The sequence below is a fragment of the Hyperolius riggenbachi genome, chromosome 6 (assembly GCF_040937935.1).
Source record: "Hyperolius riggenbachi isolate aHypRig1 chromosome 6, aHypRig1.pri, whole genome shotgun sequence".
Lineage (NCBI taxonomy): Eukaryota > Metazoa > Chordata > Amphibia > Anura > Hyperoliidae > Hyperolius > Hyperolius riggenbachi.
In genome coordinates, this window is record NC_090651.1 from 16,277,570 (window position 1) to 16,297,771 (window position 20,202).

General features: G+C 42.2%; 1 protein-coding gene across 10 annotated transcripts in view; it reads right to left on the minus strand.

Moving 5' to 3' along the window:
• The window catches only part of PKNOX2 (PBX/knotted 1 homeobox 2), a 603,376-nt gene that overhangs the window by 273,613 nt on the left and 309,561 nt on the right, over positions 1–20,202 (minus strand). The gene's annotated exons all lie outside the window — the stretch shown is intronic.

Genomic DNA, 20,202 nt, shown 5'->3' on the forward strand with positions numbered 1-20,202 from the left:
TAGAATAGAATAAAATAAAAATAAATAAATAAAAAAAAACAAAAAAAAAACAACCACCACCAAAAAAAAAAAAACAACAAAAAAACAAAAAAAAAAGAAATGCCCTCACCGGTCTTATAGGTATATGAGAGGAAAAGCTACTAGGAATGGGTGCAAATCCAGCCGCTGAGTGTGAATCCCTGAAAGATTGATGCATTACACCACTTATAGTATCTCACAATATTTGCAGGGAAAATCGGAACCATAAATCGGAATCAGAATCGGAAACCGGATCTGCAGTGTGCAGGGGAACCCCACACTGCAGCCGCTACTCAACAGCTCTAAAATATCAATGCTGCACTGTGAGTACCTCCTTTCCCTCTTCTTTTTCCCTTCTCTTCTCCTTTGTAATTAAAGGCATTCCTCAAGCCCAATACTTTTTTGTTTTAATACTCTTAATCCCTATAAACTAAACAAGCCTCGCCCACAGGTTTTCAGAGAGCCAAGGCATTTTCAGACAGTAGCAAGGGCTCATGAGAGCTCAGTCTGGGCAGGAGGAGGGGAAGGTATTACTAGCCAGAGATTTCAGAGGCAGAGGGGAGGAGGGGGGATTAGGGTTTTTTTCACAGGCTGAGTGCTGAAGATGCAGATAAGCTTGCCTGTGTGTTATGTTTACAAACAACATGGCTGCCCTGATTGTATCACAGGAAGAAATAATCATATTCTATTAAAGCTGTTTGCAGCTAGATTTGCTGTGTAAACTATCTAAACGTTAGATAAGATGTATAAACAAATTACTTGTTATAGTTAGTTTTTCATCTCAGATCCGCTTTAAGAAAATAAAGTGGAAAATCAGCCTCAATTGTATCTTTAAGGAGTCTCCGTAACAAAATTTTCAGCCTTATTTCTTCTATGCTATAAGTTCCTATACCTGTTCTAATGTGCTCTGGATTACTGCAGCCTTTTCTAGTTGCACTGTCTCTGTAATATATCTAATCTTCTTTTCTTTGTCAAGCTTTGTCGACCCAGAGAGTAATGCACTGCCTCTGCTGTGATTAGGAGAAGTTATGCACACCTCCTCCACACCCCCTGCAGGCTCTGTGTGTGTGCTTTGTTTATCCCTCACACACAGGGTCTCTGCTCCCAGTTTCAGCTTTTCTAGAGGCGGAAGGGAGCTGCCCATGCTGAGAAACCCTGATTGGAGTGCAGATAATTCACTATGTAATAAAAACGTGTAGTATACTTTAACATGATATATATATATATATATATATATATATATATATATATATATATATATGCACACACACACACAAACATCAATTCCTGGTTAGCGGCCATGTTTTTTGTTTGTAAACACTGCCTAAAACTGGTGATAAAAAGCCAGGAGATCACAGTGACTTGATTGGTATGTTTTTATTGTAAAAATCAGACAGTACAGATTCTCTTTAAAGTTAAAGAGGAACTCTAACCCAGGATTTAACTTTATCCCAATTAGTGGCGGATACCCCTTATCCCATGAGAAAGCTTTACCTTTTTTGTGAATAGATTATCGGGGGTCTCTGTATGGCTGATATTAAAGCGGTATAAAACCCTGACATAATATTCAATACACATAGGTTTTCCTACTTTTTATATGCCATACGGTTATCATATTTGCTTTTGTGCATAAGTATTCGTATTCATTTAGAAATTATACGTTCCCAAAGTACACTTTTTTTCTCTGAAAGCTGACTTTGCATTTTATTTATAACTGCTTTAACAAGCAGAAATGCTTTCTAAATTGTCTGACTTTGTTCAGGGGACCATGGCAGTGTAGGAAAACTGTTTATTTACATTCCTCACTTGATACAATTAAACACAAGATAACATTATCTACAACTTTGGATGCATCTAGATTACTCTGCACTGAACTTTCAAGTCCTTTCTGTAAAGGGCCGTATACTGTACTGTACACACGCCGGACTGTCGCTGGAACGTCCGCCCAGCAGGAGGGTCTGACGGACCCGTCGTTCCTACAAATAAAGCGTGTGTCTGGGCCTTTACCCTTTGAATTCTGTTCTAGTAAAAAAAAATGCCGGTTGTATATAATATGCTGTAAACAATCTATTAGAGCAAAGCAGAAATGCTGGGTTTCATTCCGCATTAAGGTGAAACCCCTCGCACAGTGTCATGTCATGACCATGGTCCTGACAGTTTGCGGTCTGTGCACCTCATTACATTGTGGGAAATAATGGCTTTTTCCAACTGCCAAGCAAGCAGTATCTCCCTCTGTGCATAGAACTCTCAGTAATGAACATTCCATACTAATCACCTGGCAGAACTAAAGATGTCACCACCAGTGATAAATTTCAGAATGCAAATCAGGGAGAGGAAAGATTTTACAATGGGCAAAAATGTGGGGAGTGCAGGAGGAGTGGCTGCGGAGATATCGCATACAGTATAATAGATTAGGCTATCGCACAGCACAGGATCATACTGCACATGCTGGGCAGCGTTAATTTAAGGGCAGCACAATCGGACACAGCACTGGCCCTGCTCCTGGTGCCAGGGCCGCCATCAGAATTTTCTAGGCCCCGTACTTATCAAACCTACAGGACCCTCCCTCATGCCAAACAATCTGATAGGTAGATTGTGTGGGGGCGGAGCAATAGTATGTGGGGTGGAGTCAAAGCAACATGCCTGGGGCCCGTAACACCCTCCCCCTGCATTGATGCGTGTTCACCAATCACGCAGCAGCGAAGAGGGAGATGACCACACAACTCCTGTTATGCCACGGTAGAATTGCCAGCAGAGGCTCGAGTGGCACTGCCACTGTTTGGGCCCCAGACCCTTCCTGGGCCACATACTACTATCACTCTTGTACCCCCCTCATGGCGGCCCGGCCTGGTGCTACTCTGCACCCCATGACCCCCAGGTCCTGCCACAACAGCGGGGGTTGCTAGGGCTTAAAAATTAGCGAAACTAAGTGCCCAGTTTCAATTGAGAGCCCTCGCAGCCACATAAAAAAATATTTTTTACTTCTATATTTACTAAGTGCAGCTCTCAACAACCAAGCCAAAGCCATAACAGCAACACTTTGTAACAAATATTGGCGGATACGTTTTTCTTTTTCAAATCTCGATAGCTAAATAATGACGCCACCTGTCTGAACGCTACGGAATGATTTGTGTGAGAAATATCTCTTTCTAGAAGTCTGATCTTGTGACAACATTACGGGCGGCAAAACTCAGGAAAATTCTCCATTTCTCGATACGCCGGCGCTGACATTAACAAATAGTACAGAGCGTAAAAAATGGTCATTATTCATAGCCTTGAAGTGATCACATTACCACTTGACATTACCAATAAGAAAGACGAGGAACTTGTAATATTAGGCTCTATAGCTGATGGGATCAGCACTCCACACTGATAGGCAAACCATGTGGGCTGTTATTATTACCCAGCAGTCCATGCTCCAGAATAATAGAAATATGACAGTTCGAAGGCAATCTTCAGGACTAAACGGCGGAAGATAGCAGCGAGACACGAGGGATTGATCCGGGAATGATGACTCTTATTAATGAAATCGATGTAAACGGGGATGTTTCTGCTTGCGCTCAATGTTTGTGTGATCAATCGAACGGGGAACATAATAAACGCCTAGACTGACAACGGGGGAATAGCTTATGTAATATGACACCCGGGACATCAGGATTGCCGATGGTTACTCTGCAAAAATAAAATTCTAATATAATATGTAATGTTAAAGAGGACCGGTCAGAAATATCTGAATCTGGTCTAACAGAAAAGTTTTGCCAGCCTGAAGGAATTTTTACTCTTTTTAATTCACTTCGTGAGTTAGTGCCACTAGTAAAAATATTGGTAATTTAAATTACTGTTATTTTACTATACTTTTCAGCAAGGCTTGGTGTACAGAGGCGCCAGAGTAGAATAAAAATGAAATAAAAACCTCCCTCAAAAATATAGAACTCAATTGAGTCACAATATATCAATAGAAAAACCGTTTTATTTAACTCCACTTAGTGCAACGCGTTTCGCAGGTGTGGTCCCGCCTCATCAGGCAAACAGGAGTATAACTCAATGGGTCTAGATGCAGAAGTGAGGCGCTCACTTCTATATTTTTGAGGGAGGTAAGTCCACCTGAACATCCCCCTCTTTTAGACGTTTTTTAAACATTTTTATTCTACTCTGGCGCCTCTGTACACCAAGCCTTGCTGAAATCTTGATTCCACCCTCGGTGAAGGGGTGCTACCCCGTTTCCTATCTACAGAGAGCGACATCTTAATAACCTGAGTGGGGTCAGGTTCTAATACTCCCCACCTGCATTTGAAGTGGTTGCCTATGGGTAACCCATGTTTGTGAGTATTTCTTAATATTTTGCTTTAAACCACAACCAACTTAACAATACTACACCATATTGGGCTCTCGATTTCTCTTTGTTCTTCCAAGCACTTATTTTACTATACAGTTACCCGGCACCCATTCTCACAGGAATCTTAAAGGAAACCTAAACAGAGAAGGATATGGATTTTTACTTTTAAAATAATACTAGTTACCTGACTCTCTTGTTGATCCTATGTCTCTAATACTTTCAGCCTGAACAAGCATGCAGCAGATCAGGTGCTCTGACTGAAGTGTGACTGGGATTAGCTGCATGCTTGTTTCAGGTCTGTGATTCAGCCACTGCTGCAGCTAAAGAGATCAGCTGGACTGCCAGGCAACTGGTATTGTTTATAAGGAAACATCCATATCCCCTTCAGTTTAGGTTCCCTTTAACACTAACCCCCACCCAATCCCTAACACTAATCCCCTCCTAATGCCTAACACTTGCCTCCACCCTAATTCCTAACACTTGCCTCCACCCTAATTCCTAACACTTGCCTCCACCCTAATGCCTAACAATAAACCTTCTCCTAATGCCTAACACTAACCCCCCTCCTTGTGCCTAACACTAACATCATCCTCATGCCTAACACTACCCCCCCATGCCGAACACTAACCCCCCTCCTTGTGCCTAACACTAGCCCCCTCCTAATGCCTAACACTAACCCCCTCCTAATGCCTAACACTAACCCCCTCCTTGTGCCTAAAACTAACTTGCCTAACCTCGTTGGAAACAATAATATAATTTTACCATTGTAATAAAACAAATCTGATTGGCTGTTTGTGGCTCCACCCCCTTTTCTGATTTTGAACCCCAGTCACCCAATGACTGACTGTATCAGGTTTGAGGCCTCTGGCATTAACAGTGTAAGAATGGCAGCAATTTAAATATTCCACAGACTTTCATTGTTTCATTGCCCAGCGGTGGGGTGCGGTAAAAATACCGCACCGCCCCGTTGTGAAAGGGTCTTGACACACAGTCACTCAATGACCAAGTTTGTGAGCTTTCGGGATTGTGTAATCAAAATTGTGTGAATGGAAGCAGTTTATCCAACAAAGAAATCTGATTGGCTGTTTGTGGCTCTGTCCCTTTTAGTGAATTTGAACCCCCGGCACTTAATGACCGACTGTAGCAGGTTTGATGCCTTTGCCATCCACAGTGTAAGAATGGCAGCAGTTTAAATATTGCTCTTGAAAATCAATAGGTGAATTTTGATTGGCTGTTGTAGGCTCCACCCACTTTCCTAAATATTAATCCCTGTCTCCCAGTGAGACTGTGGGAAGTGTGAAAGCCCTGCCATTAACAGTGTAGGAATGGCTGCAGTTTACATTTTCCCATTTAAAATTAACCCACTACTCAACCCACTTTCCCTTACTTTTTAGCTTTGGTTACGAAGTGACCAACTGTGCCAAGTTTGGGGACTCTGGCTTAATTACTGTGAGAACGGCAGTCTTCCATTGATGTGAATGGGTGAAATCTGATTGGCTGGTTGTGGTTCCGCCCAGCTGTCCAGGAGGGGCGTGAGTCTCCCAGAACATTTCTACCCCGGTAGTCAGAAATCTGTATACCAATTTTCATTGAAATCGGTCAAGGAGTTTTCAAGTAATCGCAGTACCTATGTACATACACATACAAACGCCCGATTTTATATCTATACTAGTACTAACACTATGCAGACCCGTTTAACAACAGGCGCTAGGGCTTAGCCGCTACACCCCCTAAACCACAACCACCCCCTGCCCCACCTGGGCCGCAGCAAGCCTGCACGATTAGAGCGCATGCTCGTGCATGACCGCAAAGCACTATGCGCGATGCGTATATGCCAGCACATCCGTGATGCAAGCGCACCCGCCCGCGTCCTCATGTACTGTCCAACATCCGACCACGTGCCGCGCATGCGCACTGGCAAACAAGGCTCGGACACAGGGACAGATGAGGATGCTCAGACACAGGGACAGATGAGGATGCAGGGACACAGTGGTTTTATTATATAGGATAGAAAACAAAGTCAAAACAATTTTTATCTATCCCCACTTATTATTTCTCCTTTGCCTTTTTTGTCATTTGAATTATTTGATGTATTTTTGTTTACTCATTCTGTGTTGTTTTTGTTTTGCATGACTTGGTACGTCCAGCACCACCAGGTAGAAAGGCACCCAATAAATCAGTAATAGCAGGCCTCTTATATGTCTGTGTTGTGTGGAGGCGAGGTGACAGGTCCACTATAACTCCAGATGAATGACACTGCTCTATACGGTGCTAGGGAGATATCTCGCATTAATGGACAAATCCTTCATAGCCTCATAGTCCCAGCAGTGATCTCTTCCCACAAATGGACACTTCCAGGCAGCAGTTAGAGAGGCTCTGAGCCAGGCGAAGGGGTCAGCGAGGCTTCTGGATATTATGACTCTCCGGGGCCAACAGCTGTAGAATGTTTGTCTATCAGCTTTTCTTACATTGCAGGAATATCTGGGCCTGATTTAAAGGACCTCTGTCGTGAAAATCTTAAAATTTACAATAAATGTAAACACATTCAAATAAGAAGTACATTTCTTCTGGAGTAAAATGAGCCATAAATTACTTTTCTCCTATGTTGCTGTCACTTACAGTAGGTAGTAGAAATCAGACAGAACAGGCAGGTTTTGGACTAGCCCATCACCTCATGGGGGGTTCTCATAGTTTTCTTTATTTTCAAAAGCACTTAGTGAATGGCATTTGCTCTGTCCAACTGCCAAAAACAAGTGTACGCTGAGCAGGGAGGCTGGCCAGCATCATTGTATCAGGGCTGGAAACCACTAGGGCGATTTTCTGAGCGTTTAGGGAGCGATTCAAACCGCTAGCGATTTCCCTAAACACTCAGCTAATGTTATTGGATGGGCCAAATTCCACTGGAGCGATTGCGATAACCAAATCGCAAAACGCAGGACAAGCAGCATCTTTCGCGTTTAGCGTTAGCGGTTCTGCAATGTAAAGTATATAAACGCTGGCGTAATCGCTCATCAAAACGTGTACAGAACGATTTAGCTAGCGTTTTGAGATGACTGCACACTGTAAAAAAATTTAAATTAATTAAAAAGACCAATCAGAGTTAAAAACGCTAATCGCTAATCACTTCACAATCGCTGGCAAAACGCGTACACTTTTTGAAATCGCTACCAAAATTTGTCAGAAAACGCTCATGAAATCGCTTAGAAAATGCTCATACAAAACTCTAGGGATTGCGATTAGCGACAGTGTTTTGTAGTGGCTTCCAGGCCTAAATCTTTTTCAAGGTGTTTCTTTATAAAAAAAAATAAAGGCCATGCTGAAAATACCCAAAAATACCCCATGAAGAGATGGACTAGCCCAAAAAACCTAATATCAGATTTCTACTACCTACTGTAAGTGACAGCAACATAGGAGAAAAGTAATTTATGGCTCATTTTACTCTGGAAGAAATGTACTTCTTATTCATATGTGTTTACATGTGTTTTACATTTTCGCAACAGTGGTCCTTTAAACCTGTCGATTTGCACATTTTAGATTGTGCCAGAAGTATATTATTTGTATTATTTTTTTACACGATGCAGAAGACACTCTCGGCAGGCAGGACAGGAATGTAATATCGGTGTCGGTGCAGGACGCTACATATGGTTCTTACAGAAAGCAATTACTCCCCTGCAGAGCTGACACTCTAATCTTTGTGCCTAATGAACACGGGAAATAAAAGAAGTTGCCCGAAAGCGGGAGCGCGAGACGCTGGGATTGGCACCGGGGCTGCAGTGACCTCGCTATTAAACTTCCCCCACTGTGCCGGCATCTACGCAAATTCAGGCTCGATTTCCTGCCTCGGCCATTTACACGCAGTGTGATCGGGGGGAGAGGCAGCCTCGCGTTCGCTGCTTTATTTGGACAAACACACAGAGCAAGCTGTTTACACAAAATTATCTTGTTTTTTTTTTCCTCCGCAAGCTTCAAGCAATTAAAGTTTAAAAAAAAACAAAAATGACTTTACCAAGTACCGGTATAACTTTCAAAAAAAAAAAAATTAACAAAAAAAAAAAAATTAGAGAATAAGCACCAGCAGCTGTAGAAAATTAAACGGTCGGGGGGATTTAAGAGATAATTAACTTACAAATGTCATCCCATATCAGGCCCTGGGCAAGAGGAATATTCTGCACTCGGAGTAATTGATGTCATGTAGAAACAAGAGAGCCAGCCAGACATGCCCTCATACCAGTAATGGGATTTCACCATCCAACACTAAAGAAAAAAGGCAATAGGAAAGCCAATGATATATAAATATATATGTCATAACTGTTGCAGGGTGTGATATAAATAGTCCACGTATAGCAGGTGTGATATAAATAGTCCACGTATAGCGGGTCTGTGTCCCCACCATGTATTTGCTTTACAGCAGACGTAACAGGAGCTGCATGGTGCCACTTTTTCCTTGTGCGCTCACAGAATGGTATCTCAGAGAGACCCGGGGATTGTCTAACTTTTTTTTCCAAAAATTTGAGACGCACACGGCCATTTCTCTTAGATAGCAATGATTTATAATATCCTACTTTTATTATTTATCTAGGGTAAATAGCACTGACACATTCTGCAGCACATTACAGAGTACATAGTCCTGTCACTGACTGTCCTCAGAGGAGATCACTATCTAATCCCTACCATAGTCATAGACTAATGTCCTACCATATTATTATTATGTATTTATATAGCACTGACATCTCCTGCAGCACTTTACAGAGTACATAGTCATGTCACTGACTGTCCTCAGAGGAGCTCACATACTAATCCTACCTTAGTCATAGTCTAATGTCCTACCATATTATTATTATTATTATGTATTTATATAGCACTGACATCTCCTGCAGCACTTTACAGAGTACATAGTCATGTCACTGACTGTCCTCAGAGGAGCTCACACTCTAATCCCTTCCATAGTCCTAGTCTAATGTCCTACCATATTATTATTATGTATTTACATAGCACTGACATCTTCTGCAGCACATTACAGAGTACAAAGTCATGTCACTGACTGTCCTCAGAGGAGCTCGAACTCTAATCCTACCATAGTCATAGTCCAATGTCCTACTATATTATTATTATGTATTTATGTAGCACTGACATCTTCTGCAGCACTTTACAGAGTACACATTAATGTCACTGTCCTCAAAGGAGCTAACAATCTAATCCTACCATAGTTATAGTGTAATGTCCTACCATATTATTATTATTATGTATTTATATAGCACTGACATCTTCTGCAGCACTTTGCAGAGTACAAAGTCATGTCACTGACTGTCCTCAGAGGAGCTCACAATCTAATCCTATCATAGTCATAGTATAATGTCCTGCCATATTATTATTATATAGCACTGACATCTTCTGCAGCGCTTATTACTTAGGTTACATTTGGCCAGCCTGAAACATAGGCAATTGCAGCATGAAACCTTGAAAGGGACCGATAGCTTTTCACACCAGTATATATATATATATGTATATATATATATATATATATATATATATATATATATATATATATATATATATATATATATATATATATATATATATATACATAATTAAAGAGAATCTGTACTCTAAAATTCTTACAATAAAAAGCATACCATTCTATTCATTATGTTCTCCTGGGCCCCTCTGTGCTGTTTCTGCCACTCTCTGCTGCAAACCTGGCTTGTATTTAACAGTTATAGGCAGTGTTTACAAACAAACTAACCAGCTTGTGATAGGCTCACATAAACAGAGTGTGTGAGTCATACAGAGCCTGCAGGGGGCCTGGAGGGGGTGTGTATAGCTTCTACCAATCACAAGCAGCCCTGCACATTCCACACATTCCAGCCTTGGCCGACAGAGCCTACAGAAGAAAACAGATTAGATCATATAACAGAGATAACACAGCCACTGTGCAATTAGGAAAGGCTGCAGTAAGCCAGAGCACATTAGAACAGGCAAAGAAACTTATAGGATAGAAGGACTAAGGCTGACAATTTTGTTAAAGTCTCTTTAACCACCCTGGCGTTCTATTAAGATCGCCAGGGAGGCTGCGGGAGTTTTTTTTTTTTAATAAACTGAAAGTTGGCTGCATGAAAGCCCACTAGAGGGCGCTCTGGAGGCGATCTTCTGATCGCCTCCGGCGGCCAGAAATAACACGGAAGGCCGCATCGAGCGGACTTCCGTGTTTCGCTTACCTCGTCGCCATGGCGACGAGCGGAGTGACGTCATCCGACGTCCTGACGTCAGCCGCCTCCGATCCAGCCCTTAGCGCTGGCCGGAACTTTTTGTTCCGGCTACGCTGGGCTCAGGCGGCTGGGGGGACCCTCTTTCGCCGCTGCATGCGGCGGATCGCCGCACTGCAGCGGCGATCAGGCAGCACACGCGGCTGGCAAAGTGCCGGCTGCGTGTGCTGCTTTTTATTTGAGCCAAATCGGCCCAGCAGGGCCTGAGCGGCAGGCTCCGGCGGTACTGGACGAGCTGAGCTCGTCCAGACCGCTCAGCTGGTTAAAGGACAACAACAGTGGCTTCAACTGAAATCCGATCTGCGGTGACTGTCCTTGTTGCTGCGCGTCGCCAAACCTTGTTTGCGTAATCACGCGCCTGTACCCACATTGAAAGATCACAAAACAAACGCTCGTCGCTCAAAAAAAATGCCGGTCAGAGGGAAAAATCGTCGCAAAAATTGTGTTGTTTGTACGGGATTTTGGGCGTCAATGTGGGGGTGGTTAAAGTTAAGCATTGGTAGAGGGAGGGTTCTGTTTTAGTTTCAGTTTAGCTGTGGTAAAATATCTGTATCATTTACTGATTTATTACTATTAGAATTAGCACTGCAAAATAGTAGAATATTGGTAAGTTAAAGAGAAACCGTAACCAAGAATTGCACTTCATCCCAATCAGTAGCTGATACCCCCTTTTACATGAGAAATCTTTTCCTTTTCACAAACGGATCACAGTGTTCTACCCAGGCTCTTTTAGCTGGGTGCTCCACCCAGCTAATTTTGGTGAGCACCCAGCTGTCATCGGCTCGCCTCTTCATCCTCTTCCTATACTACAAGTAGAGTTGCACCAGCCCTGCATTTCCCCATAGTGCACCACCCAGCTATTTTTTCATGCCACCCGGCTGGAAAAATATTCTGGGGAGAACACTGGATCATCAGAGGGCTCTGATTGGCTGAAAATGTGGTGAAACCCCTCCTACAGTGTGATGTCAGGACCATGGTGCTGACATCACACTGTGGGAACCTTGTTGCACTGTGGAAAATAATAGCTGTTTACAGCTGTTTCCAACTGCCAAAAAAGCAAGCAGCATCTCCTTCCACTGACATCCCCCGCCAGCAGTAAAAATGTCACCATGTGATAAATGTAAGAATGTAAATCAGGGAGAGGAAAGATTTACAATGGGCAAATACTGACTAAATCATTTATACATAAGTATTGTAAAAATTAAGCACTTTTTAAATTACATTATTTTTACTGGAGTTCCTCTTTAACCAACATGCTACGATTGGCTATTTCTGGACACCCTTTTTGCATGTAGGTGTTCCTACAGAAGTGCAGGAGAAGGTGGCAGCGCTTCACAAAACAGACTACATCTGAATGACCAGCTGCATGGATGTGCAGAGCCTTAATATAGGCAGGTTACACAACTTGCATTCAAAACAGACGCAACAATATGGAGGATGTTGGCTTCCAAGAACAGTTTGCGGGCAGAGTGCTCCGTACTAGACTCTTCCACCGTGGTGAGGTATCCTCATGAAAGAGACCCTAACCACTAACTAACAAAAAACATAGTGTGAACCGGGGGGCAGCTGTATAGGTAGGTAGCCAGGTATGGGTTCCCCCGGTATTGGTAGCTAGGTACAGTTGCCTCCAGTATAGATTAGCCAGGTACAGTTTCCCCCAGTATAGGTTAGCCAGGTACAGTTTCCCCCAGTATAGGTTAGCCAGGTACAGTTGCCCCAGTATAGGTTAGCCAGGTACAGTTGCCCCCAGTATAGGTTAGCCAGGTACAGTTGCCCCAGTATAGGTTAGTCAGGTACAGTTTCCCGAGTATAGGTTGGCCAGGCACTCTCTTCACTTCCTGTTTCTGCCTGGTGCTGCCCCCAGACTTCTGCCGCCTGAGGAAGTCGCCTCACTTGGCATCATGGGCGGACCGGGCCTGAGTGCTGCCATAATAAGTACATGTTACAGAATCCTGCTACAGTATACAAAACAAACACACTCCATAAATCCTAAGTTATCATCCGGAATATGAGTAGCTTTTATGTAAATATGACTTTGAACATTGAGCCGGGTGTCAGAGTCACGAGGCTGCAGTTCTGTATCCCAGCTAAAGTCATTTCAGACACTTAGCCGTGTGCTCGAGTCTCTCAGCAGACTCCGCAAACATTTTGTCACTTTACAGAGCTGCAGGCTGATGGCGGAAAGCGCGGTTTATTATCTTCCCGTTGTATAAACACGATTTGCTTTTATGAAAGCGTTTAATTGAACGACTACATTTGAAATTAAAAGCAGTCATTTTTCACCCAGTGCTGCTGACAAGCGAACAAGCGAGACTCTGCAAACTAAACGACGAGCGGATTAAACTACCATCCTGTTGTGATCAATCAAGGAAATAACAAAAAAAAGGTAAGGAAAAACAAAACAAAAATGATACTGACTCAGTAAAACATCCTCAACTATTGTGGGAAATGTAATATTAATAAACAAGAGAGAAAAAGATATACCGTACATTCCCCCAGAAGCGGTTACTACAGTCTACCAACTGGACAACCACAAAGATGTAGCTAAGCTAGTGTAGGTCAAACTCAAGGTCGCAGGCATGTTATCAGGGTCAAAGAGACAATAGTTTGTATCTGAAAGCAATGGCTATTCCAATATTCCCAAATGTCTAAGTTACCAAGACTCACAAATGTCTAGAGCAATGCCCCAATTCACACGCCCACAAAATCAATCGACCCTCTGCACACTCGCATGCAAATACTTATGCAAATGCTTGCATTCAAATCAAATATGTAGGAACCAATACTTTCCCTACAGATAGGTTAGAAGCTGGGGTCTTCGTTACAAATTAATACATTGGCCTCGATAAGAGGCTGTGCCATAAAAAAAGCTGGACGTTAAAATACCGCATTCGGTATTTTAGACTTGTGTGCCAATTTATAAAAATGTTCACAGGTGCGGTAGAAGTTTGGTAACTTACTGAAGCCCTTTGACAAAAACTTGTTCGGTAACAGCAGCAGTGCAGAGCTGTATATGTGTTGTTACAAGCTGCTCCCTGCAGTGACGGCATTACAATAGTAAGAGGCATCCCGACATCCCTTTAGGGCCCGTTTCCATTAGAAGCGGTGTCCTGAAACCAATGCAAGGCAATAAAACGGTTTCCATTGCGTGCATTGCATGCGGAGCGATCCGAGAATTTGCAGCATGCTGCAGATTCTTGCACAGCCGCATCCGCCCGCAGTCTCCTCCATACACTTCCGCATTTCATGATGCGGAAGTGACGTGATGCGGGGAGGTTGCCGCATTCACATTACTTTGCAATGGAAAAGGGCCCTTCCAATGTTCAGGTTTGTTATACTGCCCTTGCTCGACTCTGAATATGTCTATTAGTCTTTAACATTTTATTTACATATTTATTTACACATGCCCTGCTTAGGTGATTTCCCCACTAGCTCCTCCACATATTCAAACAGGAACCTAAGGAGTTGAACGGCCGCAGGGGAAGCCTCTTTTTTTCTGAGCTCACTGCTCGCTGCCTGGGGATTAGAAAAGCTGGAACGTCACCATCCAATCACCATCCAATCACCGGGGCTTGCAGGAGACAGGGGCTGTTTCTATTGCCTTCTGCTCCGGTAAGTCATAGATTATCCCTCTCTGCTTGTGTTAGTCACGGCTGGCTTCCCACAGTCTCGGCACTGATTGCACCACACCATGGGTGACGGTCAAATTTCTGGACTTTACCGCATGTTGTAGTCTTTCTGAATTGACATTTACTGACATGTGTTTCGGTAATTTACCGCAACTGCTCAGTAATTTCAGCTTTTCATGCAGTAACAACCTTTATGAATTGACATTTTCCTAAGTGCTCGGTAAAGTCAGCTGTTATTTGCATTACCGTATGTGGTAATGTTTTATGAATCGAGGCCATTCTCTTGCATTGCCACATACATCGTGCAAAGGTCCCCCTGTGTTAGCATGTGTGTTAACGCTAGCCCTGTAACATGCACAGTGCAAACATGCAAACATTCAAGGGGGGGGGGGGGTCAAACCTATCTAAGGATTAGGGGGTACATATCCTGGTATCCTCTCCTGGGACAGATAGTGCATCAAACGAAGCCCACAAGGGAGCTAAATATACCCATGTGCACCATACACACACCGGCAAAACTGACAAGTAAAAAGAGGGAGAGCACTGGATAAAACCCTGGCCACAAGGATAAAATACAAGAAAAAACACAGACTCCAGGCTCCTCACCACAATCTAGGACTTTTAAATCTGTAATAGGGAGGTACTAGAGGGGGTGTGGTTAAAAAAAACTGAAAAATCAATTGCCAGTCTGCACACTCGCATGCAAATGTGTATTCAAATGCTTTCATTCAAATCAATCACACGCCTGCTAGCACCTCCCTATTCAGGTATGCAAGTGTCAGTTTCTCTCCAGTTGGGACTCAGCGGACAATAGTGTAGCCCTCCTTGATAAGGAATTACAGCCATAAAACTCTGGCAGAGAACAGCTTCTGAGAGCGGGGAAGAGATAAAAAAAAAGGTCAATAGTTCATAGACTTTAGCTCTGGCAAACTTCAAAGACTGTGTCCTTGAGCAGAGACAATGAAACATTAAAAACTTTAAAAGTAGTTTTAAAACATAAAATATCTCTATAGATATCTCTAAAAGTAATTTTGAGTAGGAGGATAGATACAATTGTTTATTTTCACCTCGGTATTCCTTTAAACTAAGAGCAAGGTCACCCAGCACCCAAGACGGATATGCCAAATACCCAACTGTATAATAACCTTTATAGAGAAGACCAAGAAGTATTGAAGGAAAATAAAAAAAAATGCTGTATTCAGAGCTTAATTCAGTTTAAAGGACTGCAAACATCTAAAATACATACATATAAGATGTGCAGTTGTCCCAGAGCAAAATGCACTGCGAGTTACTTTTTTCTTATGTTGCTGTCACTTACAGTAGATTGTAAAAATCGGACAGATCTTGTACTATATCCTCAGGGGGGATTCTCATAATTTTACTGTCAGATTTTTACTTCCTACTGTAAGCGAGTTATAGGAAAAAAAGGAATTTATAGTGCTTTTTACTCTGGGAGAAATGTACATCTTACACATTTGTATTTTAAAACTAACCTGAAAAGAGAATACACTTATGAAATAATGTATTGTATGTGCAGTACAGCTAAGAAATAGAACATTAGTAGCAAAGGAAAGAATCTCATATTGTTTTCCAGTACAGGAAGAGCTGAAAAACTTCAGTTGTCTATGCAATCACTGGGATGAATACAGTCCTGTTTTCTGAAGCACTTAAAGAGAAACTCCAACCTAGAATTGAACGTTATTCCAATCAGTAGCTAATACCCCTTTTTACATGAAAAATATAATGCTTTTCACAAACAGACCATCAGGGGGCGCTGTATGACTGATTTTGTGCTGAAATCCCTCCCACAAGAAGCTCCGGGACCGCGGTACTCTGGGCAAGCTGCCACAATGTAACAAGGTTCACAGACAGGAATTAGCTGTTTACAGCTGTCTCTAACAGCCAGAACAGCTAGGAGCAGCTACATAACCTGCCCACAGTAAAAATGTCACCATGTAATAAATGTCAGAATGTAAATCAGGGAGAGGAAAGATTTTACAATGAGCAAACACTGACTAAATCATTTATACATAATTATGGTAAAAAATGAAGCACTTTTTTTTACTACATTATTTTCACTGGAGTTCCTCTTTAAACATATGGAGAAACAGCGAGAGACAGCTTGAGATAAAGTATTACTGCAGGAAAGTTCAAAGGGTCATTATTTCTGCTATGTTTTATAGCTTAAAATACAGAGTGTGGTTTCTAAACTGCAAATATAACAAAATGATGCTATGTTATACATAAAAAAACCTATAACTGAAGATAAAAATATGAGACTCTTTTCTTTGCTGCTAATGTCCTATCCATTATTTGTACTACACATACAATTCATTATATCATACTTTTTTTTTTTTACTTCAGCTTTGTTTTAAATCTTAACAGTGGCCTTCTAAAATATCTTTTTTTTTTTTAAACACACACAGAAAAAAGCAAGTTCATTATGAAGTTGCGCAGAATGTCGTAAACTTTTCGGTACCTGCATTCTGGGGCATCGCGCTGGTCCCGAGATTAGGCTGTAACTTTTAGACGTACATTGGGAAATTATTCAATTATCTGCTCTCAGCACTTTTCCCAGACCTAACAGTAGTTTAATTAAAGTCATCTAAAACACGCAGAGGGGAGAGGTAGCGTTTGGCACATCAGTGGACCACATGCCGCCAGAGAAGAGGAGGGAAAGAAAAAAACTTGATTACAGGGATTTTTCCCCTCTCCGCGCTGGAAGGCGGAGCTGAAAGTTCAGGCTGATTTGATTTTTTTCCTTTCAGCGAATAAAGGAAAGAAATATTAGTTAATCTTCTAATCTCTGCCAGTTGTTCCTAAACCAGACTTGCTAGCTGGTGACCTTTTTCTGGGGAGGCTGTTTCTATGACAACCAAACCGTTGGAATCAGCCTATAAAAAAACGTGAAATAAAAACACGGCGCTTTACAGAGAAGTGTTTAATTCTGCTAACGTGTTGGCAGGTTTAAGAGTAAATTCACACGTTTTCCTTCCGACTGTCCTTGGCGACATTGTTTTCCTGAGTGTCGGAGACTCTTTGCCGTGTCTGGAAGTAACGTGGCGTTGCCGTACACAGGGGTTAAATATAGTAACGTATTTACATTTTGCAACACGACAACACGGTAATTAAAGGCATGTTACGCGAGAGCGCGGTCGGCCGCAGCAGCGCACTTCCAGCCTTCTACGTGGGCCTTGTGGGGCTGATTTAGGAGCGTGTTAGTGCGCTTATCCTAACCCTTTAGGGGTATCCCTCCCCAATTGTGTCGCAACCACTTCTACCGCCTTGTCCACACAATCGCAATTAGTTTTCTGCAGAAATATATTTCAGTATTGAAGTCACTAGTGCTGTATTACTCCATGCTAGTCTCCACTACCTCTCAGGCAGGGCTGTTTTTCAGCATAGGCACACCAGGCAGATGCCTAAAGTGGCACCTGCTGCCTGGAGAGGGCACTACAGAGCTATTATATTATATATTTCATGTATTCAACTGCTAGTTCCATTAAAGGGGCATTATGGTGAAAATTGTAACATTTAAAATATGTGCAAACATAGACAAATAAGAAGTACATTTTTTTCCAGAGTAAAATGAGCCATGAATTACTTTTCTCCTATGTTGCTGTCACTTACAGTAGGTAGCAGAAATCTGACAGAAGTGACAGGTTTTGGACTAGTCCATCTCTTCATAGGGGATTCTCAGCAAGGCTTTTATACTTTATAAAGATATTGACTAAAAAGGATTTAAACAATTATGCTGGCCAGCTTTCCTGCTCGCTACACAGTTTTTTGGCAGTTGGACAGAGCAACTGCCATTCACTAAGTGCTTTTAAAAATAAATCCCTGAGAATCCCACTTTGAAAAGATGGATTAGTCCAAAACCTGTCGCTTCTGTCAGATTTCTACCTCCTACTGTAAGTGACAGCAACATAGGAGAAAAGTAATTTATGGCTCATTTTACTCCGGAAGAAACATACTTATTATTTGTTTATGTTTGCACATATTTTAAATTGTAAAAATGTTCGCCATAGCACCCCTTTAAAGAGAAAAAAAGTAGGGGTAATAAAAATCGCACCCTGCAAAAAGAAAACACAGAGACAACAGGAGCCCATAGGGTGCAGTATGTCACAGTACCAGAAGCATGTATAATATGCGGATGGATTATACTCACAAAGGTGGGTTGCAGAAGGGCAACCGACCACTAGAAGCAGGTGGAGATGTATAACCCCGCCTCCACTCGGGTGACCAGACAGAGCTGGTGATGGTCGCACTCTTGATAAAAAGCGAATCTCAAATGACCTAAACTGGTCAAAGAGGATTGATCCCCCTCCGAAAGAAGGGTGAAGGCACAGGATAAAGGGGAACGAGGTGCCCAGAGAAGATCAAATGCGTTAAAAACAAATAAAATGAAAAAAGTGAGGTGGAATGAAATTCACGTATTAATAGAATTTTATTTGTAAGCCTCTAAATAAATAGGCTGCTAAAGGATTAATGATCATATGATTGCTGCAAGACTGAACTTAAAAAAAATATCATTTAGTCATTCTTAAATTGAGAATCCCCCATTCCGAAATGGACTACTCCTAAACCTGTCAAATCTGTCAGGCTAATAATAGCTACTGTAAGCGACAGTGACATAATAAAAAAAGTAATTTACAGTACATTTTACTTAAGGACAAAAGTACATCTTATATGTATGTATGTGACATTTTTCATTTTTTGGTTCTTTAACCCATTGGCAGCTTCAGTAGAGTTATCTCATTTGGGATAAGTGTGCTGCTTTTGACCTCAGTCAGAACTGGTTCTGCTGTAAATTCTTGGAATGCGTTGATCTCTCTCTATTAGCAGAAAATATAGAAACTGAAAGCAGAAGTCCTCTATTGTTGTCTCACACCGCCCCCTAGTGACAAGTGGCCATAAATAAACATTACAGCAGAGCACTAATTAGAAGCAAGGAAATATAAGAAGTAAGAAATAAAAAAAAATGTGCTAAAATAACGAGCTCTTGCAAGCCTCTAAAGAAATTGGCTGTTAAAGGGTTAAGGCTGCGATGCTGAAGAAAGGGAGACGGACAGCAGGCTGGTCTTGTGAGCGAGTCAAGGAAGAAAATGGGGGTAGTTGTCCTGGAACAGGCTGATGAAACAGGAGCCTGGGAGTGACGCAGATGGCATGGGATAAACTAGCATGCTAACATCCCTAAACTATGTGGCTGCAGATAGCAGCTGAAGACAGGTATTAAATGACTGCAGCTCCCTGCCAACACCTCTTCAACAGGAAAATTGGCAGTCTTTCCATACCAACACCTCCGACGCTCTGCTAGTTTATTAGTCACAAGTTCTTCCGTAGAAGCCTCAGTAAAGTAGGTGCAGATGGAGATCACGGTGGAACCGGCGCCAAGTGGAACATCACAAGGGGGACAGAGCCGCTGAGCCTCGGGATCCTTTCTCAATGACTGCACTGTTTTACCAGCTTAAAGAGGACCTGCCGCCACCCACATAACACCGCTAAACAGCTCAGCCCCCGGACTACACATTAAACCATAAATCAGAGCACTTTTACTGCATCAGGCCGCAAATGAGAATTATATTTGCCGTTTATGCTTTCATTTTTATATTTTGTTTTTTGGCCATATGAATGTTATGAGCCACAAAGATTTTTAAAGGATACCTGAACTGAGGGGGTAATGAAGGCATTTAATTCCTTTTAAACTATACCAGACGCCTGGCAGTCCTGCTGATCTTTGGCTGCAGTGGTATCTGGATCAAACACCTGTAACAAGCATACAGCTAATCTAGTCACACTTCAGTCAGACATCTGATCTGCTGCATGCTTGTTCAGGGGCTATGATCAAAAGTATTAGAGGCAGTGAATCAGAAAGACAACCAGGAAACTGGTATTGTTTAAAAGGAAATAAACATGGCAGCCTCCATATCCATTTCTGTTCTGTTCAGGAGAAACC